The 20,528-nt window shown below is 51.7% G+C and overlaps 1 protein-coding gene across 26 annotated transcripts in view; it reads right to left on the bottom strand.

The window, feature by feature from the left end:
• Lrrfip1 (LRR binding FLII interacting protein 1) overlaps nucleotides 1–20,528 on the bottom strand; it is a 124,617-nt gene that overhangs the window by 79,879 nt on the left and 24,210 nt on the right. The gene's annotated exons all lie outside the window — the stretch shown is intronic.

Below are 20,528 nucleotides of genomic sequence, written 5' to 3' on the forward strand. Positions count from 1 at the left end.
ACACCTCGCCTGAAGGCTAGAATCTAATTTTGACCAGTAAAAGATAACCAGGCAACCATGGGGAGAAGACTATACTTAGGTCAGTGGAAAGTTTTTATTGTTGTCAATGTTAGAATTCAGCTGTGGAGCACAGACCCGCTGCCCTCGGGGGAGCTCTCACCTTTGGGCAAGTTGTGTGGCCTGCCTCTCTCCCTCGGTTTCCTCACCTGCAAGATGGGAGTGATAATGGCACCTGGTTCACAGGGCTTGTAAGGACTAAACGAGGTGTTGATCATAATCATGATTTTGATAAACATAATGCTAACTGGAAGTGAGGTGAGTGCCTGGTCTATACAGGACAAGCTACGAATCAGTTCAAGCAGCAGTCGTCTGAAGGGGATGTGGGAGTTGACACTTGTCACAAACCTGCCTCTCTCTTCCTGCCACACCCCAGCGCGCTGCCATCTAGGCCTTCCCTCTGGGGCTCCGAACCCCTAGCCTGCCACGTGCCCCGGTGTCGGGAATTCCACAAGCTGGTGAAACATACGGATCCTCTTAACTGGAATTCCAACTCTTGAGGTTCCAGTGGGGACAATCATATTACTTTTCTAGAATAAGAGGCCTGAACTTTGTTATGGTTATTTTCAATAAGACCCGGAGTACTTCCTTGTTGAGACTTGTACTTTAGGTCACTGGTCTTGAACTTCACAACCCAGATAAGGAGGGATGACTGTGTCTCCAAAGAATGGGGTTAGGCAAGAGGAGCTCGTGAACTTCTCCCTGAGGGCCCAGAGACCTTCCTACTGTATAGGTTTTAGGAAAGGGAGGACTCATAGGCTCAAGATGACACAACCATCTGAGTCAAGATGTTGCAGGATTCTGCTCTTCTGAGGTCCCTGTGCTGGGGCTGGAACCCAGGGCCTCGCGTGCTAAGCACAGGCTGCACCACTGCTGCCATGCCCCACCCAGGTCTCTGGAGCAGACCGAGTCACCAAGACAGAAGTCAGAATGGTGGCTGCCAGGGCCTGGAGAGGAGCGGTGGGAGCCAGTATTTGTGGGGACAGAGTTTCAGTTGTGCAAGATGAAGATATTGTGGAGGTGGGTGGTGGTGATGTGTGCTCAGTCAGGAGGCTAAATATCTTGTTATTATGGGAGTTCCAGCAGGCTCCAGATGAGCCCGGACCCAGACCAGGTTAGGAAATCTGTGTGGAGAGAAACCTCTGAGCGTGCAAAAGATTTTAAAACCAGCTTCCTGCCACAAGCCATGGCCATATGAAATTCACAGAAAGCCATCACGACCCTGTAGTGTTTTCAGGCATCACCAGGAAAATAATAATTAGGTCTGGCAAGATGGCAGCTTGTTGACAGTTGCTCATTTAATTTAAAAAGGAGGAAAGGCGGGCAGGCACCATAGTAGGCATATACACTTAAAACATTTACCATGGTCTTTTATTGGAAAAGCAAAGCATGGCTGGAAAAATTTATGACAATCAAGTTTATACAGACAGAAATAGAACTGGCTGCCAGGGGCCAGGGGCAGGGGAGGGTGGGAAGTTAGTGTTCATGAGGACAGAGTTTCTGTTTGGGAAGATAGAAGTTCTGGAGATGGAGGTGGTATGGTAGCATAGCAATGTACTTAATGCCACTGAGTAAAAATATCAGGACGGTCAATTTTATGTTAAGTATATTTTACCACAATAAAAACCTCCGGTAGGAAGCCTCACATTATAGGAACGCGGCCAACTCAGCTTGCTACTTTGTGACATCCTATGCCACTACACCAACGGTGCTCACCAGGAGCAAGAGACTGCAAAAGGGTGACGGGGAGTCGCAGTGACATCTGTGCAGAATAAACACCATCATAAAACTGAGGCGGTGGTCTACGTCGTTATGAGGATTGGACATTCTTTCCCTTCCATCTTCTGATGTTTCCACGAGTGTGTACTACTTTTAATTTTAAAAGAGAGAGACCACAAAGTTCATTTCCCTCTTTATATGAAGAGAAAGGAGGGAAGAGTGGAAAGCAAGGTGTCCTGGGGGCTTTGGACACTGCAGCGGCCAGGCTGGACGCCACGCTCGGTTCTCCCCTGGTGGGTGGGTGCGTGCGGGACCCCGCGGGCCGGCTGGGGAGCCCACGCCTGTGATCCCAGCAGCTGGGAGGCTGAGGCTGGAGGATCGCGAGTTCAGAGCCAGCCTCAGCAATGGTGAGGCCCTGAACGACTCGGCGAGACCCTGTCTCTACATAAAATGCAAGACCGGGCTGGGGTGTGGCTCAGTGGTCGGGTCCCCCTGAGCTCAATCCCTGGTACCCCCCCTCCAAAAAAAAAAAAAAAAACAAAAACAAAAAAACTCTCCCAACAAGAAACAAACCCCCGGGCTACAAAGGAGCCGCTGCCCCGCACACGCCATCGGAGGACACGCGCGAAGGCGCAGGGCGCGTCCTCCCCGCCCGCCGGGAGCCCAGCTGAGCCTCCACGGCGCGGGCGCTGCAGGGGCAGCGGGACTGGGCGCCGAGGCCTGGACGGAGGGCCGCGGGGCGAGGACCGGCCACGACGCCGGGAGGACGGAGGCGGAACCCGCCGCAGCAGCCGGGCGAGACCGTCGTCGGGGCGACGCGCGCAGAAACAGGAAGCCGGCGCCGGAGCCCTCGTCCCGCCTCGCACGCGCCCTCTGCCGGGCGCCCCTGGCAGCGCACGGCGGCCGCGCGGAGCTCCGCGCTGGGTAACCTGCGCCTCCTTAGTAAGGCACCAAGCAGCGGCAGCAGTGACGAGGCCGTCACGCAAACGTTCCCAGCCACCTGCAACAGCTGGCGGGACGCGGGAACGTCGTGGCTCCTGGTGCGGACAGGCCGCGCACACTCCTGTTCCTGCCGCAGCTTCCAGCCCGCGTTCCTAACGCACCGAGATGCTACGCTCCAGTTTCAGCATCTCGGGAATCTACCCCAGGCCCTTGGGTGATTCTGGGACGCCACCTCAAGTACAGTTCTGGGTCTGTCAAGGTATCAAATGCAGTTCTTTGGTCTTCCTTAACTTTTTTAAAAAATCACATATTGGTTATTAATATGATTTTTTTTACATTTTTATTTTTTATTTATTGGTTGCTCAGAACATTACAATGATCTTGACATATCATATTTCATACATTTGATTCAAGTGGGGTGTGATTTTTTTTTACATTTTGAAAGCCAAAATAATGATGCAAATTAATGTCTTTGTGCACAGGTCCTATTTTACTCACACTGATCACCAAACCTGCAGACAGTAAGCAGTGACTTTTGCATTTTATCCATCATAGTGTACCTACTTCTGAATGCCACAAAGGAGGCCAGAACTGAACTGCACTATGTCCTTGCCCACCCATCTAAGGGCACTTCAGGGTCCCTGGGGTCTGCAGAGCCCTTTCCTGAAATGTCTTGCTCCCTGGGGCTCTAGCGGCCCTATCGCTTTGCCATGACTTAGATGTTACGGAGCCCCAATCTGTATTCCTAATCCTGACTTCTCTCCGCTTTAGCCCCTGCCCTGAAAGTCTCAAAGGCATCTCACGCGCTACATCTCACCCTGCTGCCCCGGGGCCTTCCTCCTGCGCTTCGTTTCCTGTGGCGGTGCTACCGACTGGCATGGCCCCAGAAGGCTTTACTGAAGTCTGTGTCTCCCTCCTGGCTATCAAGGGAGGGACAGGAAGAGTAGCAGCTTACAGGACTGGTTGTGGGGAGAGGCGACACTTGCAGGTGATGTCTGTGAACAGATCATCAACAGAGCCCAGACACCCACAGGTGCCAGCTGTTGGGCTTCTCCCCAGACAACCTCCTCCTCCTCCTCACTTCCCACTCTGCTTATCATCCAATCAGCTTCCTCCCTTAATATCACTGCAACACATTCCCGAGGCTACTGTCACACATCAGGCCTCTGCTTGTCTTCGTGGAATGAGTAAAACTGTCCCGAACACCACCCACTACTGCTGCTAATGTAAACTCGTTCATTCATTCAATCAACAAATACGGATGAGGGCCAAGCACGAGTCACCCTGTCTGCCAAGTGTGGTTAAAAGCATAAAAACTTCAGAGGGAAACCTGATGGCGAACAGTCCCACACGTAAGCCACTGATGATAACTGAGGTAAGCCGTGACGGGGACTGGGTATATCCCAGTGCAGGCAGGAAGCATGGTGCAAGCCTTCTGGGGAGGGTGAAGCCTGGGCCCCGCGCCCCCTTCCTAAAGCCTCTGAAGGGCATCACCTGCAGAACGGGCACAGCCCATGTGCACCTAGGCACTGCAGCGCTCCCCTGGCTGTGCCAGGCCCTGCCCACCGCCCCCCACTGCTGTCCTGAGTCTACAGACCAGGGACAGAAAGGTCTGCTAAGCCTCCCGGTGACTTCTTGCCTTAGGGAGTGAATCCTCACGTTTACTTTTTTACTAAAACAATTTATGAAATCCAGTTGTATTTGTAATATAAGAAGGCCCAACTCTTAGCTGAAGAACTTAGTTAACAAGCCCGACGACCACGTCTGAGATTTACTTACTAGAGAGGTGGGATAGCTCCTTCACTGTTTCATGTGGCAAACGAACAGCAGAATGTGCTAAGTACCTGTGGACAAGTCTACCCTTAGTCCAAAAGGTGTGAGTGCATCCCCTGTATTGTGCAAGAATTGCATCGTGTTCTGGAGAGAACTGGAAAACTGCCACTTCTTAAAGACAGTATTTTGTGGCTTACCTATAGCAATACTCAAAAAATCCAAGATGGCTCAAATGGAGACATTATGTTTGGAGCTCAGTCTACAAGGGAATATTTTAAAATAGGCTGGGTGTGGTGACACGTGCCTGTCATCTCCAGTACTCAGGAGCTGAGTCAGGAGGACTGCAACTTCAAGGCCAGCCTCCACAACTGAGTGAGACCCTGCCTGCTGGAGAAAGCCAGGAACACACACACACACACACACACACACACACGGTATACCATCTACTTTTAGATATCCCTAAGGTCTGATTTCAGAATATGATAAATAGCGTCTCTTCGAACAATCAGAAGAAAACCAAATTTAAAACACTGATCAATATTTTGGGGGGACAAGACAAATTTTGTATTACAGGAGTATAGAAAATTCCCTACTATCCATTTTGAATGAATGGTCTAATCAAAATGGAAGCCTAATATTTTTCTTTTATTTATAGTCATTTTTAAAATTTTTCAAATATTAAATTCTCATTGAACACAAAGCTCTTAACTCTCCTGCACATGAACTACACCCTCACCCCTACTTTAAGAGCCCTCTATTGCTACTGCAGAGCTGTGTGATGCTACTGAGTGGGTTACGGAGGAGCCACCCTGAACATGCCAGATGCTGTGCCAACCAGCTCCCTGAAATCATCTGAGGACAGTGCCTTCAGAAGGGAGGTGGCTGGCCTTGCCCTGTGTGCAGCAAGCCAGAGAGGTTCTGGGAGGGGCATCTTCCATACCCCTGGCTGGGAAGCCTCCTAGACCACCAGGACTGGTCATGGGCTGCAGTGAGCCTGAACAAGCAACCTGAAGTCACCTGCCCTCCAGGAGCTCCTACAGCCCCACACGCCCCTGAGTAACAGTCAGAATTCACTACCCAGGTTGGGAGCCATTTGTCCCATCACCCCTCTACAGATTCACTGTTCTTTGTCTACAAAGTATGAAAGCAGCAAGATTCGGTCATTTCTTGGACTTCACTCTCTTGTGAATACTGCTTTTCTCTGGTCAGGCAGCTCATGTGTTAAAAGAGCCCACGTAAGAACTAAAGGGAAGAGGGACTCTCTTTCCACCATGCATCTGCTCGTTTCCACTAGCAGAGCAAGAAATCGGTCCAGAGGCTGAGCAGCTTCCTGTTCAGAGCATTCTGGAAACCATGAGAAGAGCTGGGGCGGCGGAGGGGCAGGCAGCAGAAAGGCTCTGCGTGGTACACACGTCAAGAGGAAGGGCCCGGCGAGGGCAGGGCAGAGAGGAGAGCACGGGAAGGCTCCTCCCAGGCGGAGCACAGAAGTGTGGACGTGCACAGAGTGGAGGGGCCAGCCCAGAGTAAACCAGGACTGGATAGACGGGGGCTAGTGGTGGGCCCCCGTCCAAGGCCAGCTCCTTCTGGAGGGACACAGCCACCCTGAGCCTCGCCACAGCCCTGGCACCGCCTGCCCTGCACCCTTCCCCTTCCCAAGGGACCCATCCTCCTCATTCTGGGCCTCGACTCTGCCCGGCACTGTTTGCTTTTGCTGTTGCTTCAATGCGAAAGGCTCAGACGACATGACCCGGGTCATTCTCATGGGTCTGCCTCTGACTCACAAGTGGCCGAGACCTGGGAGCCAGCATGAGGGCATCTGGCTGGGCTTCTGGGCTTCCCACATGTGACGGGCGGACAAGCTGTGCCTGATCTCCGCACAAACGCACGAAGTGTCTCAGAGCCTCGACGAACAGAGGCCTCCGGCTCTCCGATCTGCTCTTAAGGGGCAGCTCAGAACCATCTGCGACCACCTGTGGGATATGTGTATATGTCACACGGTCCCTCAGTCCACCTTTGAATGAGGCCATCAGCAGTAACCGCCACGTGCACCTGGAGGGTTGCTACGGGGTCAACAGACTAGCTCTCCCAGGAGGGCTGGCTCTCCTCAGAGATCGCGAGAGTGGAACAGACCCTGCAGAGGTGAGGCCGGGGCTGCTCCACCCAGCTGTTGGCACCATCCTGCCCTTCCAAGCTGGCTGGACTCAGCGGAGACACTCCTTGGGAGGAGGAGGGGGACAAGCCTCTGCTGAGGCAGGCGCCAGCATCGTGAACACACCTGACAGCCTGCGTGTGCGTGTTCCCCACAACAGCCCTATGGACCGGACAACCCTGCTCTCCAACCCACCCAAGGAAGCCAAGGCCCAAGAGCTCTGTGGGAGGTCCTCCCAGAGGCCCAGCGGGGCCTCCACACACGGACCACGTGGCTGCAGGAGTCCGTCAGACCTTCTCTGGGCACACGCCACACAGCACTCTGGTGGGCACTCCCCGCCCCATAGTTCACGCCAGCCCCGACAGCACTGGAAAGCCAGGTCTCGTCTCCCTGGTGCCACAATGGAAACAGGCTCTGGTCGAGAAGGACAGCACAGCCGCTCAGCTCTGTCGCAATCTGTGCCGCCCTGGCCGTTTTCTACACCATCCCTGGTTTCCACAGGACAAACACTGTCCCCTCTTTCTTAAGAACACAGATGCAAAGGGCCTCTAAACATGACCTGCTGGGGCCACTCCTCCCTGGAGGCCAATGTCATTATCCCAGTCTTGACAGGTGACTCATGGCCAGCAGACACACTGAGGCTTCCTGATGCAGAACGACCTCTGTTTCAACAGCACTGCCTTATGCCCCGCCCATGGCGTTACAGAGACAGAAATAGCCTCACTTTGTACATTCAGACGTTTTCCTCCCTGACAAATCCAACTGACAAACCATCCTAAGAGTATGCATTACTTTTTCCTTTTTAAAATTATAACCATCTGCCACCATCTGTCAATTGTCCAAGGACTCAGGAAACCTCCTCCTCCCAGCTGGTTTTCATTATAGGACTCGGTATCTAATATCAGAGTTTGTCCAGAGACTGTCCCGATCTTCTGGGCCTCTGCGAGGTGAGGAACACATCTCCACACGCGTGGAACCTGCGAGGCCCTGCCCGCCAGCAGCTGTCTCCTAGGGAACGGCGTAACGGATCGGAGGGGCAGGATGTGTCTCACAACCCTGAGCTGTTTGTGTGGGGAGGGGTGACTGAGCAAGGCCGGGGCTGCCACTGCTCTGACGTCAGCTTCCAGCTCCTGTTCACTGGCCCAACACACTGCGACATCTCACAAGATAAAGCCTGGCAGAAAAATCTATTTTAGGCTATCTAGCACATGGGTAGCCATATTTCTCCAAGGGAACGAGGAAGATAATCAACTCCTAAACTGAGAAATAATATTTGCAACAGCTCTGAAAAGGGTTAATCAGTAATCTATAAATCAACAAGAAAATAGATACTAACACTCCAAGACATGTTTTGACAATTTGGAAAAGAACTTCAGATGACCATAATGAAGTAGCTACCAATTTTTAGCTATCAAATTTGCAAAGGCTTAGAATGACCACAGTACATAATTCTGACCATGTTGCTGCAAGGTAAGTGAATGGACACCTCCCTTCTACACCGAGGTAGAGACGCATCTGCCATGAGGCCAGTCCGGGAAACAGACAGACTTGAGGCTCCTGAGGAAACGTGAGGCCAGGGCTGTGCCCAGATGCGTCCAGGCATCGGCAGGGGTCTGGGTGCAGATGCTCAGAGCCTGGGGAGAAGAGGTGTGGTGTTGTCGCTGGGAGTTTCACGGGGGCCAGGGCAGGACACGGAGGACCCCAAGTGGCAGTGGAGGCCACAGGTGTGGCTGACAGTGCACAAAGTACGTGCTGCACCGTGACCAGGGCAAAGCAGTCAGAGCAAAGCTGCAGCACCAGCCTAAGGCGCCCGGAAAGCCGACTGGGGAAACCGCTCAGGCCCTGGGTCAGGCGGGCTGGGTGTCCTGAGGGAGCCATGGCAACCGTAGTGCGCCAGGTGCAGCAAGCCCACGTTCCTGGGATGACAGCCCCACACCCGCATGGCCGCAGGTGGCCAGGGTGTGCCTCGTGCTCTCCTCTGCCCCTATGCCGCTCAAGGCCTCCCCTGCCTCCAGGGAGGGACGGAAACACCTGTGCCTAAGAAGAGGGGCTCCAGGAATAAGACGCCTGTCCGCAGGGGCGGCTGTCAGTGTAAAGCAGACCTGAGCGCGACCAGCTGCGTAGCCTGCGGGCCTCCTGAGGACTGTCAATGTGTTCATTTCCAAAGGACGGATGTGCCCACTCGGGGAAAGGGGCCATTCCAGAGCTTTCCATGTGCCAGGCACACAGCCGAGGGCTGCACGCAGATCTGCTATTTTCATTCTTCACAATCCACAAATCAGAGCCGTCTTCCCAGTCAGCACACTGCGGCACGGCAGGAGGAATACCTGCTCGAGGCCAGTGGCTGTTGGGTGGTGGGCAGCGTGGGGCAGTCCCCCAGCACCCCTGCCCTGGGATGCCTCCTGGGTGGTTTGAACATCCCCTCCAACTCAGGCAGAGGGATCACTGGAGCAGAACCGAGTTGTCATGGAAACTCCCAAGCATTACTATTGTGAGACTCCCAGGCTTCCTGAGAAGCCCGGTGTCAAGGTCGCACCTGCAGGACCCCAGCACTGACAGCGTGAGGCTCTTCAGAACAGGAGCAGCTGTGCTGGTGGAGGGGCCTCTGTGTTCTGCACAGCGACTCAGCGCCCAAGAACCAGACACCCGCCCACAGCCCAGGCCACTTGGCCCCCACGCGGGTATGCATATTGATAGAGTTTATAAGGGCATACATTGGTTTTGTTTTTGTAGTACTTTTTGGCAGTTCCATAGCATGAGGTAAGATACTCAGAATAGAACCCCAAATTTAAATATTGTGCTGATAATAAATAAGCCACCAAATTAAGAAATTTTGACTTATTCTTACCTCTGAGAACCAACTCATTCTTAGGTAGAGTGGACTCCAACCTGGCTGTCTAATTAAAACCTGGGATCCCTATGTTTGTAAATTATGTTGATCATATATGTTTTGTCTAAAATCACAGGCTCATAAATTAAAATTATTTTGATATATGATATAGAAACATCAGAACAATTCATTCCAGTAAGAAAATTAGCATTTCTTTATTTTTTGGAACTAAATTACCACTGTATTTTGTCTTAACATTTGTATGAAATTCTTAGACTTTAATTAACTTTAAAAAGCAAAAATGAATGGTACATTCCACAATAAGAAATGTTGCTTACTTCACAGTAAAGAGCTTATTTAAATGTTTCATGAATAAATAGACTTGTAAGTATTTTTTAAGAGATGTGAAAAACTCAAAAATTCTTTTGTGTCAGCACAGTGCAGTGGTCTAATGACAAACCTGAAGTCATTTATTAGCTTCCAAAGAAAATTCTGCACTAGAGTTTTTTTTTTTTTTTAAACTAAGGCATAATATGGATGGAAATTCTTGGCTGCCATTAAATTCTGCAAAGTAATGGAAAATTAAATTAAGGTGGCACGGAAGTCACTGTGCTTCAGGGTCTAACAAGCAGTCACCTCCTTTGAACCCAGCGACTCCACTTCTAGCAACGGGGATGCACACAGAGAAGACTGCGAGTGGATGCTTCTCCCAACATATTTAAAAATTTTTTTTTAGTTGTAGATGGACACAATATCTTAGGTTTATGTGGTGCTGAGGCTCAAACCCAGTCCTCACATGTGCTGCGCAAGTGCTGCACCACTGAGCCCCAGCCCCAGCCCCAGCCCTCCTCCCAACATTATTACAGGAGAAGCCCAGGGCTCACGGAAAGCCATGGCTCATATTGATAGAACACCAAGCAGCCACTGGGTAGAAAGAGTTCATTTAGAATAATAATAAATAGAGATTTGCTCAATATTTAAAATTTAAACAGAAAAGTTCAAAGAAGGCAGCAAAAATGTGCTTCTAGACCAGACCCTTGCTCCTTCAGAAGGAAGTGCCCTCCCTCTCTGGGCAGCATTCCTTTCTGGAAAGTTCCCTGCCTCCCTGGAGCGATCCCCTCGATCCCCTCGTACACAGCACCACTGGTTTCTTCCCAAAGCGACATTCCAGCATTCGAACACCGGGCCCCACATGCAGCGCCCCCCCGCCCCCCGCCATGGACGCTGACAGTCCAACAGTCCAATCAGTGGTGGACACAAGAATGGAGAGCAGCAGCCAGCAAAGGCTGCAGGGAGCCCCGCGCAAGGAGCCCTGTGAACAGACCACACGACGGGGAAAGTGACCAGCCATGGACCCAACCCCTGTGACAGGGACCCTGCTCCATTCCCAGCCCAGCTGGGACTCTTCCGCAGCCGCTCTGGCCAAGGCAGAGACCCTCCCCTCCATACCCACCTGGCCTCTGTGGACTGCCCCTGCCTCCCTACCCCTGTGACTGCTCCCCCCCCCCCCAGCCCTTCTGCTCCTCCCCTGCTATCCCTCTGCCCACCCCTTCTTTGTCTGAGGTCCTAAGACTCCAATCTCAGCACTCTGCTCTCCTGGTCTCCTTAGGAGATCCCATGGAACTATGTGGCTCTGACCACTCCTGACCCCCTGGCTCCCCTGGACCTATTAGTCCAGGCCAACGGGTCTGACCATTTATGGACCTTCCACTGGGGCAGTCCTCTGCTACTTCAACCATGACATTTCTAGAGCTTAAATTCCCCTGTTCCCCACCCACCACCCAATATGTCCCCCAGTCTCTGCAAGCCACATGCTGCACTATCCTCCCCCAGGCACCCCCCCCCCCCGCAGCCTGAAGTCGCTCTCTATACCCCTCGGTCTGTTCAGGCTGCTGTAACACAGCACCCCAGAACCCCAGCTTACAAATAGTCCCGGAGGCTGGAAGTCCAAGGTCATGGTGTGGCAGATTCACTGTCCGGTGAGGCCCCTTCTGGTTCACGCCTCTTACTGTGTCCGCACGTGGTGCAGGGAGGCGAGGGACTTCCCTGAGCCTATTTCACAGGGCACTAATCCACTCTGAGGGCCCTGCCCACACACCTAAGGAGAAGGGTCCACCTCCTCTTGCTGCCATCTTTTGGGTGAGGGTTCCAACATTTGACTCTGGGAGGACATAGCATTCAGACTGGAGTGATTCCCTCCTCACCCCACAGGACGTTCACACTCCTTATCAATCATTTTAAAACCAAAAATTCTAATCATTTTAGTTAAACCAGTTCCAGTTTTTAACGTTAACCAATGCACTGTGATTCAGAGAAAATAGGTTTCATTATAAATAGCCAGGTCAAGAATGGGAGCAGAAAACCGCCCCAGTTCTAGGTATTTTTAACGGGTTCCACGGCAGAACCAACAAGATTTTCAGGTCAGTTTATGACACATTGTTATACGTCTTCAAAGCCCAAGAGAAAGGGAAAAAATACTTTTGAATAGATGGAGTCCCAAATGTCTTCCTGATCTCGTCAAAGGGGTTGAGAGCAGAGACGCATTGCATGCCACCCCCGAAGGGCAATGCCACACGTGTCACGCAAGTCAAGTCCTCCAGAAACCCATGCCCACCTAGAACCGTGAATGTGTCCCTGGTGTGTGCCCGCTGGAAGCTGGCCCCAGGGTGGTGGGACCCACAGGGGTAGGACCCATGAAAGGTGTCCAGTCATGGGGGTGCCACTCTTGGAAGGGACAAACGTAGTTCTCTTGGGACCCAGTTAGTTTCCAGGAGATAGAGTTGTTATGAAAAGAGCTGACTGGCCCCTGAATCTCTGGCTTCTCGTCTACCATGCCATCCTTCTCTCTCACAAGCTCCCACCGTGATGATGCACACCATGTCGTGATGTAGCCCAAGACCCTCACCAGAGCTGAGCAGAAGTCAGCACCATGCTTTTGGACCTCCAGAACCGTGATAAACAAACCTTTTTTTCTTTACAAATGACTCAGCTTTGGGTATTTTGTTACAGCAGCATGAAACCAACAGATACAATGACCTAAATTGGACATAGTCTCCTTACAGATGAGATCAAGTTCAGATGAGGCCATACTGGATTAGGGTGGGCCCTCGTTCAACGACTTCCTCATAGAAAAAGAGGGATGTGGGCACAGAGATGCAGACACATAGGAGAAGGCCAGGTAAAGATGGAAGCAGAGATTGTAGTGCTGCGCCTACAAGCTAAGGACACCAAGGGGTGATGGCAGCCACCAGAATCTGGAGAGAAGCCAGAACAGAGTCTCCTAGAGGCTCAGTAGGAACCAACCCTGATGACACGTGCCTTAGGTCTGGTGGCCTCCAGAACTGTGAGGGGATAAATTTCTTAAGTTTCCAAGTTTTTTGCAATCTGTTATGGTATCCCTATAAAATACCTGTTATGGCTGCTGTGAGGTGTCCTCCAGAACTCCCCTGTTATCAGGAATGTTTGGAAGTGGAATCATTCAATTGTGAGAGCTGCGACCTAACCAGCCCATCCTAGTTGGAAGGACTGACTGGGTGGTAACTGTGGGCGGTGGATGTGGCTAGAGGAGGGTCAGTGGGGCTGCCCTGGAAGGGGGCATCTTCCCTGCAGGCCCGTCCCACTTCCTCTCCCTGTCTTGGCTTCCTGACCCCGCCGTGAGCTGAGCGGCTTCCCCACTGGGCCCTGCTGCCACCAGGTGCTGCCTCACTTGGGCCCAGAGCGGTGGAGTCGCTGTCTGTGGGCTGAGACCTCTGAACCTGTGAGCCTCATGTAAACTGTCCTCGGCTCAGCTGCTTGTGTGGGGTGTTTGAGTCACAGTGACACCAAGCTAACTCACAGCCTGCGGACTGTCAGGTCACCCTAGGCACACGCGGCTCCTGGGTCAGGAGGGCCTCTGTTGTGGCAGGCCCCCAGAATGGAAATGGAAGAGCGCTGCCACCCTTCTGAGGCTGTTCTGGGCACCGTGACGTGGGCGTGGCCTGGGCCCGCTGCACCTGTGGCGCAGGCTTCATCCTGGAACACACTTTCTCAGTTTGCCCGGCTCCATAGCAGATGCTCTCATTTTAAGATTCCACCCACAGGGCTGGGGCTGGGGTTCAGTGGGAGAGCGCTTGCCCCACACGTGTGAAGCACTGGGTTCGATCCCCAGCACCACATAATAAAATAAAATAAAAGTATTTGTATCCATCTACAACTAAAAAAAAACAAAAAAACAAAAATCCACCCACAGTGAGGATGAGGATGGTCCCAGGGTAAGGGCAGAGCTGTTTGCCCTAGGTAGGGGCAGCGGGCGGGCCAGCGGATGGGAGCGAGGTGTGTGTGGGGTGAGGTAAGAGCTGCAGTTGAGTCCTGGACTGGCTCGGGTGGGCAGGGAGGAGGAACTCTGGGGGAAGGCAGTGCTGTCTCCCGGAGGGCCTGGGGAGCCCCAGAGAGCTGTGCTCTTCGGGGGAGGAGCTGGGGAGGCCTGGTGACATCTGGCAGGCTGGACACACACAGTCCAGGTGCCACTGTGTAGCCTGGCCTATCCAGTTCCCCAGAATTAGTGACAGCTGGGGAGAGCTGGGCTCCTGAGGCAGACGGGAGAATCACTGCTGTCCCCTTCAGGGACTTCTGACCAGTGTCCTGTGAGGCCCCTCAGTTGGCCCAGACATCTTTTCTTTTGGTTTGCCGCCCCGCAAGGCACTGGCTACGCAAGGCCTCTCCTGGGAGCCCACGCCCAGGGAGCCCATGGGAGAGAGGTCAGCCAGGTTCTCGGGCACAGGGGCTGCCGCCTCTGGAGCGAGGCTGGGGTCCAATTTCACATTTGTCACAAGAGACAATTGAGGGGGTGAGGGCCCCCCTCCTTTCAGACTGCTCTTCCCTACAGAATCAGGATGGCCAGGGCCTCTTCTTGGGAAACGTTTGCACCAATGAGGCCAGACTCCCCAGGAGGCTTGTACAAATGTCACCATGAGCAGCATCCAATGCAAGGGGCTCATCACTTGTGGAGAGGCCATAAGCCACAGCTCCACCATGGTAGAGTGCCACACCAGGGACACATGGAGCAGCCCCCGGACCTCAGAAGGGACCATGGTGGGGGGCTCTGGAGCCCAGATCCAGCCCCTCTCCTTGGATCCCACCCCATTTCCACCTTCTGCTTGTCAGCAGAGGAAGCCCGGCACCCACTCCACAGTGTCCTTCAACAGGAAGGTCCTGAGCACCCTGTGCTGCCCTGGCACTGCCCTTGGGCCCTACAGGCAGAGGCTGGCCTGGCCTGGCAGGGTCCCCTTCCAGGTACGATCTGCCCACCACAGCGGCATGCCTCCCCCTCCCCACCAAGCTCCCCCTCCCCCTCAGCAGTTGCCGCCTGTGCTGCAGAGCTGGGAGCCTCACTGCCCAACACCCACAACTCCGCAGAGTATCTCCCTCCCTGCCTGTCCCGTCCAGCCTCCCAGCCGGAGTCCCTACTCTAGTCAGTGCCAGTGTCCTGTGCGTCCTTACTGCCTCCAGGTCTGCTTTGTTCTGCTGGTTGATCTGGAGGACATCTGTGGTTTGCTAGTAAGGTACCGAGTCTGCCCAGAGCTGCTCCTCAGGGCTCCCAGATCCCACAGGGACCCTGCCCTGGAGGCACTTCTGGACCTGTGTTCATAAGAGGCAGACTCTCCTTACATCAGGGCCTGGGCAATGCCTGGGGTGCACCAAGGGCTTGTAGAAAAGGGCCAATCTGACAGTCAGAAGTGGGAGCCCGGCTCTGAGGAACGCTGCAGATGGGCTTCTCCCCTCGGAGGGGCTTCACTTGGTTCTCCCTAGTATTGAACATCAGAACCAATGACCCAAGGGTTAAGAATGGCCCAAATTAGGGCTCATGAACAATCCACTGAGCAAGGCTATCTACTAATGGGCCCTTAGTTCAACTCCTGATCAACTGTCATTGAATTGGACCCAGGGCCGATTCCTGCATTCATGACATTTGAACAACGTTTGACATTTACCTCAGAGGTCAATGGATCGGCTGTCCTCATGTAAAGCTAGTGGTCTTCTGCTGTTATCGATCAGCATGAAAGGCTGCAACCTGCTCTGACAACCCCTCTCTATGGATACAGCATAGGACACGGGCTGCTCCTGGGTCCCCAGCAGCCAAGAGTAGAGTGGGTGCACAAGTAAGCAGGGAATACCAATGACACCAACGATGTCCTTGCTAGACACCACCCTTCTCCATGACGCTTGTGCAAACCACGAGTGAGCAAAATAAACCCATGGGGAGTGCTTCCGGGGGAGGGAAGAGCCGCAGCTGCTCCAGGATCCAGCTGGGAGGGCGCTGCCCGGAGGGGTGATGCGCAAGCCCCCGCAGCCTGAGTGCTCTTCCCAATAAAGGACAATCACCAGGAACGGAAATAGGAACTAGTGGTGGGCACGTGTCAGTCCTCATTCCTGGAAGATGCCTTAAAGTGCACTTGAGCCACTTAACCCCACTGGACCAAGAGTTCTGTCTGCACAGGAGCAGGTAAGGAGGTGGTGGCCAGAGCCTGAGGAGGTCTGCCAGGCAAGAGGCCGGCATGGCCCGAGGGATGGCTCCTGAGCTCCCTCCTCACTCTCCCAGGGTGGCAGTGCGTCCTGGAGGTGGACAGGTAGGTGTCCTGACACTGCCCCGGGGAAGGCTGTGCCATGAAACGCCACTCTCTCCCTCTCTTTCCTTCACAGACAGGCTCTGCCTCGCTTTCCCACTGATCTTCCAGGTGGAGCTTTTCTTATTAAACCATCCAGCTCAGCGATCATCTTGCTCCATCCATAGGAGCTCCTGGCACCCAGTGCACGCACAGGGCACTTGACAGTATGGCTGTCCATGAGTTGCTTGACTAGCCTCCTGGACGGGCAAGCTGGTCATTTCCAAACCTGTGCTGTGACAAGCAGAACCTGGAGCTTCGTGCCATGGAGAGCAGGCGCAGGGTTCCCGGGGTGGGACCTCTGTGCTGCAGGGCAGATGCTTTTTAATGGGACAGACGCCGGCCAGCTGCACTCCACAGTGGTGCTGCGGTGCAGTCTCACGCCTGCATGGTGGGGATTCCTGAGCCACACACCTTGGCTAAGCAATAAGTTGCGAAATCATCTCCCAAACTGCTGGTCTACTGGGGGTAAGGGTGGAGACAAAATACCTGAGAAAACCAGCTTAAAGCAGAAAAGATTTATTTTGGCTCAGTTTCAGAGGCCCATTGTTCTGGCCTGCCGTGAGGCAGAACATCATGGCAAAGGGTGTGGGAAAGGAAAGCCTCTCACCTCATGGCATCCAGGAAGCAGGTAAGACAATGAAAGGAACTGGGGACAGATACAGTCCCCAAGACAAGACCCCAAGGGCTCATTTTTTTCAAGTGGGTCCCTTCTCATATAGTTCCCACCATCTGAGCTATGAATCCAACAATGGATCAGTCCATCAATGAGATAAGTGACCTCATGATCCAGTCACTTCCCCAAAGCTTCTCTTGAACATTCTGCATTGGAGACCAAGCTTTCTACATGTCTTTGGGGGACATTTCATATCCAAACCATAACATTACATGCCTGGCCCCCACAGGCTCATGTCCACCTCATAATGCAAAATGCACTCAGTCCATCTCCAATAGGCCCCAAAGTTCCAACAGTTCCAGCAATGCTCAAAAGTCCAAGTCCAAAGTCCCCTCTGAGACTCAAGACAACTCTCAGCTGTGAATTCCTGTTAAAACAAAAGAGCAAGCTATATACTCCCAATATACAATTGTGGGGCAGACACAGCATCAACATTCCTATTCCAAAAGGGAGGAATGGGGTCACAGAAAGGAGGGATGGGACCCAGGAAAGACTGAAGCCCAGCGGATATAGCTCAGTAAGGCCCTGGGTTCAATCCCCAGCACCACCACCACCAAAAAAAAAAAAAGAAAAAGAAAGAAAAATAAAAGAAGAAGAATCTGGTTGGAAGCCTCGGTGATCACATAACTCTTGCATTCTGTATGCTTGCAAAATCTCATCATGTGAGTGATGCTCAGATGTGCCATCAGCAGTAGCTGGGTCCCCAAGGGCCTCTAAGTGCCTAGACGTCTGAACCTAGTGATTTGAATCCTGGATAAACAACTTCTTAGGCCCTGTGAGAGCAGGATGTCCAGGTGTTGTCTTCTCAAAGCACTGCCTTTCAGATTAGTTCATATCTCTACACCTGTGAGCCTGTGATGGGTGGAGTCTAACCAATTCCAGAGATGCCCTCTCCTTTGGATCAGGTATAGAGCACTCGGCTTCTTTTCAGTGGTGTCAATCTCTTTAGCAACCACACCTTTCTTGACTCTGATTTTACATGCTTTTTTCTGGCCAAATTGAAAGTTTAAAAAAATCTTTTTGCTGTGCTTCCTGCTCCCAATTCTCACTGTAAATTTGACTAAAAGCATCTAGCTATGCCCATGCCATTGCCTGAATGCTATGCTCTCTTGAAATTTCCTCCACCAGATTAATTAATCTGTCACCTTTAAATTCAGCCTCACATCAAGTTTCAGAGCATGGGGAAAATGTAGATGAACTCTGTGCCAGAATGTAACAGGGATGGCCTCTGTTTCTTTTCCCAACAGAATCCTCATTTTCATCTGAAACCTCATGAGCCCTGTCTTTACTGTCTGCATTCTCATCAGCACTGGGGTGTTCTGCACGCCCACTAAAACTGCCCATTAAGCTCTGATTACAACATCCTAGGGCTTCTCTAGCTCGCATCTCCAAACCTTTCCAAGCTCTTCCCACAAATCAGTTCCAAAATCCTCTGAATCACATAATCAGGTATAGTCACAGCAACAATCCCCCATTTTAGTACCAATTTTTCTGTGTTAGTCAGTTTTACTTCACTGAGACAAAATACCTGAGAAAAATAACTTAAAGAAGGAAAGATGTATTTTGGTTCATGGTTTTGAAGGTTTCAGTCGAAGGTCAGCTGGTTCCATTGCTATGGACCTGTGCGAGGCAGAGCAGAGCTCTGCCCTCCTTTCTTGTAAGTAATTTAGTATAAAACATTAACTAACTTTGTCTTCTTACATATAATTTGCCACCTGTCCCCAAATATTATTTATTAACTAATTTTTTCTCACTGACTTGCTGGTCCCTTTTGTCATACATAAAATTTTGTTACTTATTTGGATCTACTTTTGTATTTTGTTTTATGTCACTGACTGGCTGGTTTATGAGATGCCTGGCACCATACAGTTATTAATCATAGATTTATAATATGTCTTAACACCTTCAGGGTAATCCCCCCTCTAGTCTTTTTTTTTTCAATTCCTGGTCATTATTGCTTGTCAATTTTTCTATATATATTTTACAATCAGGTTGTCTGATACCAAAACGAATCCCATCGCTGCGTTTACAGGGACTTGTGTTTGTAGATTGACCTGGTGGGGTCTTATACTTTTAGTGTTAAGTCACCCATCCAAGAACACGGCAGGCTGCTCTGCTGTTGAGACCTCTGGCATTGCTCCGCAGCACTTTAGAGACCCCTCTGCGTATGTTGTACTCATGTTAGCCTTACTCATTGGAATCTCATGCCTCTCATAGTTACCCATCTCATAGTTACTTCTGGGTTTTTCTGAGCACACGGAGGCCACTGGTCTTGTGCAGTAGCTCATGCTGGAACCCTTGTATTGGGACATTTCCCAGGCTGTCCTCTTGGGTTTCAGCACCTGCCATAGTTGTCCCCGTCTTCATTTTACAGTTAAATAAATGCACTGCTCATGATCATTTCTTTGGTGTAGTTCTTTCACTCATCTCTTGGTTACCTTGGTTCTCAAACTGGAGACTTCAAGAAACAGGGAGGACTTCATGTCACCACTGGAGCTTTTGATCTAGTCGGTGTGGCTGTGGGCAGGGCCTGGGGTGACTCCACTCAGCAAGGTTAGATGGAAAACACTGTCTTCAGGGCTCATGGCGGGGCAGGGGCTGGGGCTCAGTGGTACAGTGCTTGCCTAGCATGTGTGAGGCACTGGGTTCGAATCTCAGCATGGCTTATAAGTAAATGAAAATAAAGGTCCATTGACAACCAAGAATTTTTTTTAAAGAAGTGCTTATGGGAATGATAGTCTGGAATTCTTGCATTTTGATAAGATAAATGGAATTAATTTCTTATGTATCCTTCCAGAGAGGTTCTCTGCATGTATAAACAAATACATTTCTTCCTTTTGCAGGTCTGAACTGCAGTTGGAAAGGCATACAATTCTCATCCCACTCCTTCTCCTTGAGGCTCTGCAGCTTTGCCCCAGCCATCTTCCAGTGGGCACAGCACGAAGTCCCAGGCCAGTGTGGACACTGCCCCTCGATCTTGGCCTCCTCTGCCCACCTCCCCAAGGAACGGATCCCCGTGGCCACGTGGAAACTGCACTAGGCTGTGTTCACCAGTGCACTGTCTCCGGTTTCGGGGACACAGAGACTTGGCTTCTTCATGAATTCTATTTTTTTCATGTGCATTTGAAATCTTCACCCTGCCCCATTCATTTTGGCTCCTTCTTTGAGACTCCACTTTTGCCCGTGCAGGACCCCCTTTGCCCGCCTTCCTGACCTTCTGCTCTTGCCTCCCCTCTTTCTCTCTTTCCTGTGTCCTCTCTCCTGCTCGGTCGGTGGTCGCTGCCTCCCCACAGCTGCCTGGCCTCTGGGATTCTTCCCTCAGCCCGGCTCCACTGTAACTGGAACCATGTAAGGAGGGGACTTCCTAGGGGGACCCCGGCCACTCTTTCTTAAAAGCGCTGGAATAGCGTTTTACTTACAAATGTTCAAAGAGTAAAAGGATGACCTAGTGTGCGCATGTTTAACTTATTCTATAGGTCTAGGTCTCAGGGTAAAATGCGTGATCTTCTAGCTATATTTTAGCTTTCTCTTTTAAAATTTCTGATCTTCTTTTTTTGATCTTTATCTTTATCTTTATTTTTATGTGGTGCTGAGGATCGAATCCAGTGTCTCACACAGGCTAGGCAAGTGCTCTACCCAGCCTCAATTTCTGTTCTTTTCTTTTTTCTTTTGGTACTGGGGATTGAACTCAGGGGCATTTGACCACTGGGCCCCATCACCAGCCCTATTTTGTATTTATTT

Source organism: Marmota monax, unplaced genomic scaffold, assembly GCF_021218885.2.
Source record: "Marmota monax isolate L192 unplaced genomic scaffold, Marmota_monax_Labrador192_F-V1.1 WCK01_AAM20220418_F8-fsc00230, whole genome shotgun sequence".
NCBI classification, from domain to species: Eukaryota; Metazoa; Chordata; class Mammalia; order Rodentia; family Sciuridae; genus Marmota; species Marmota monax.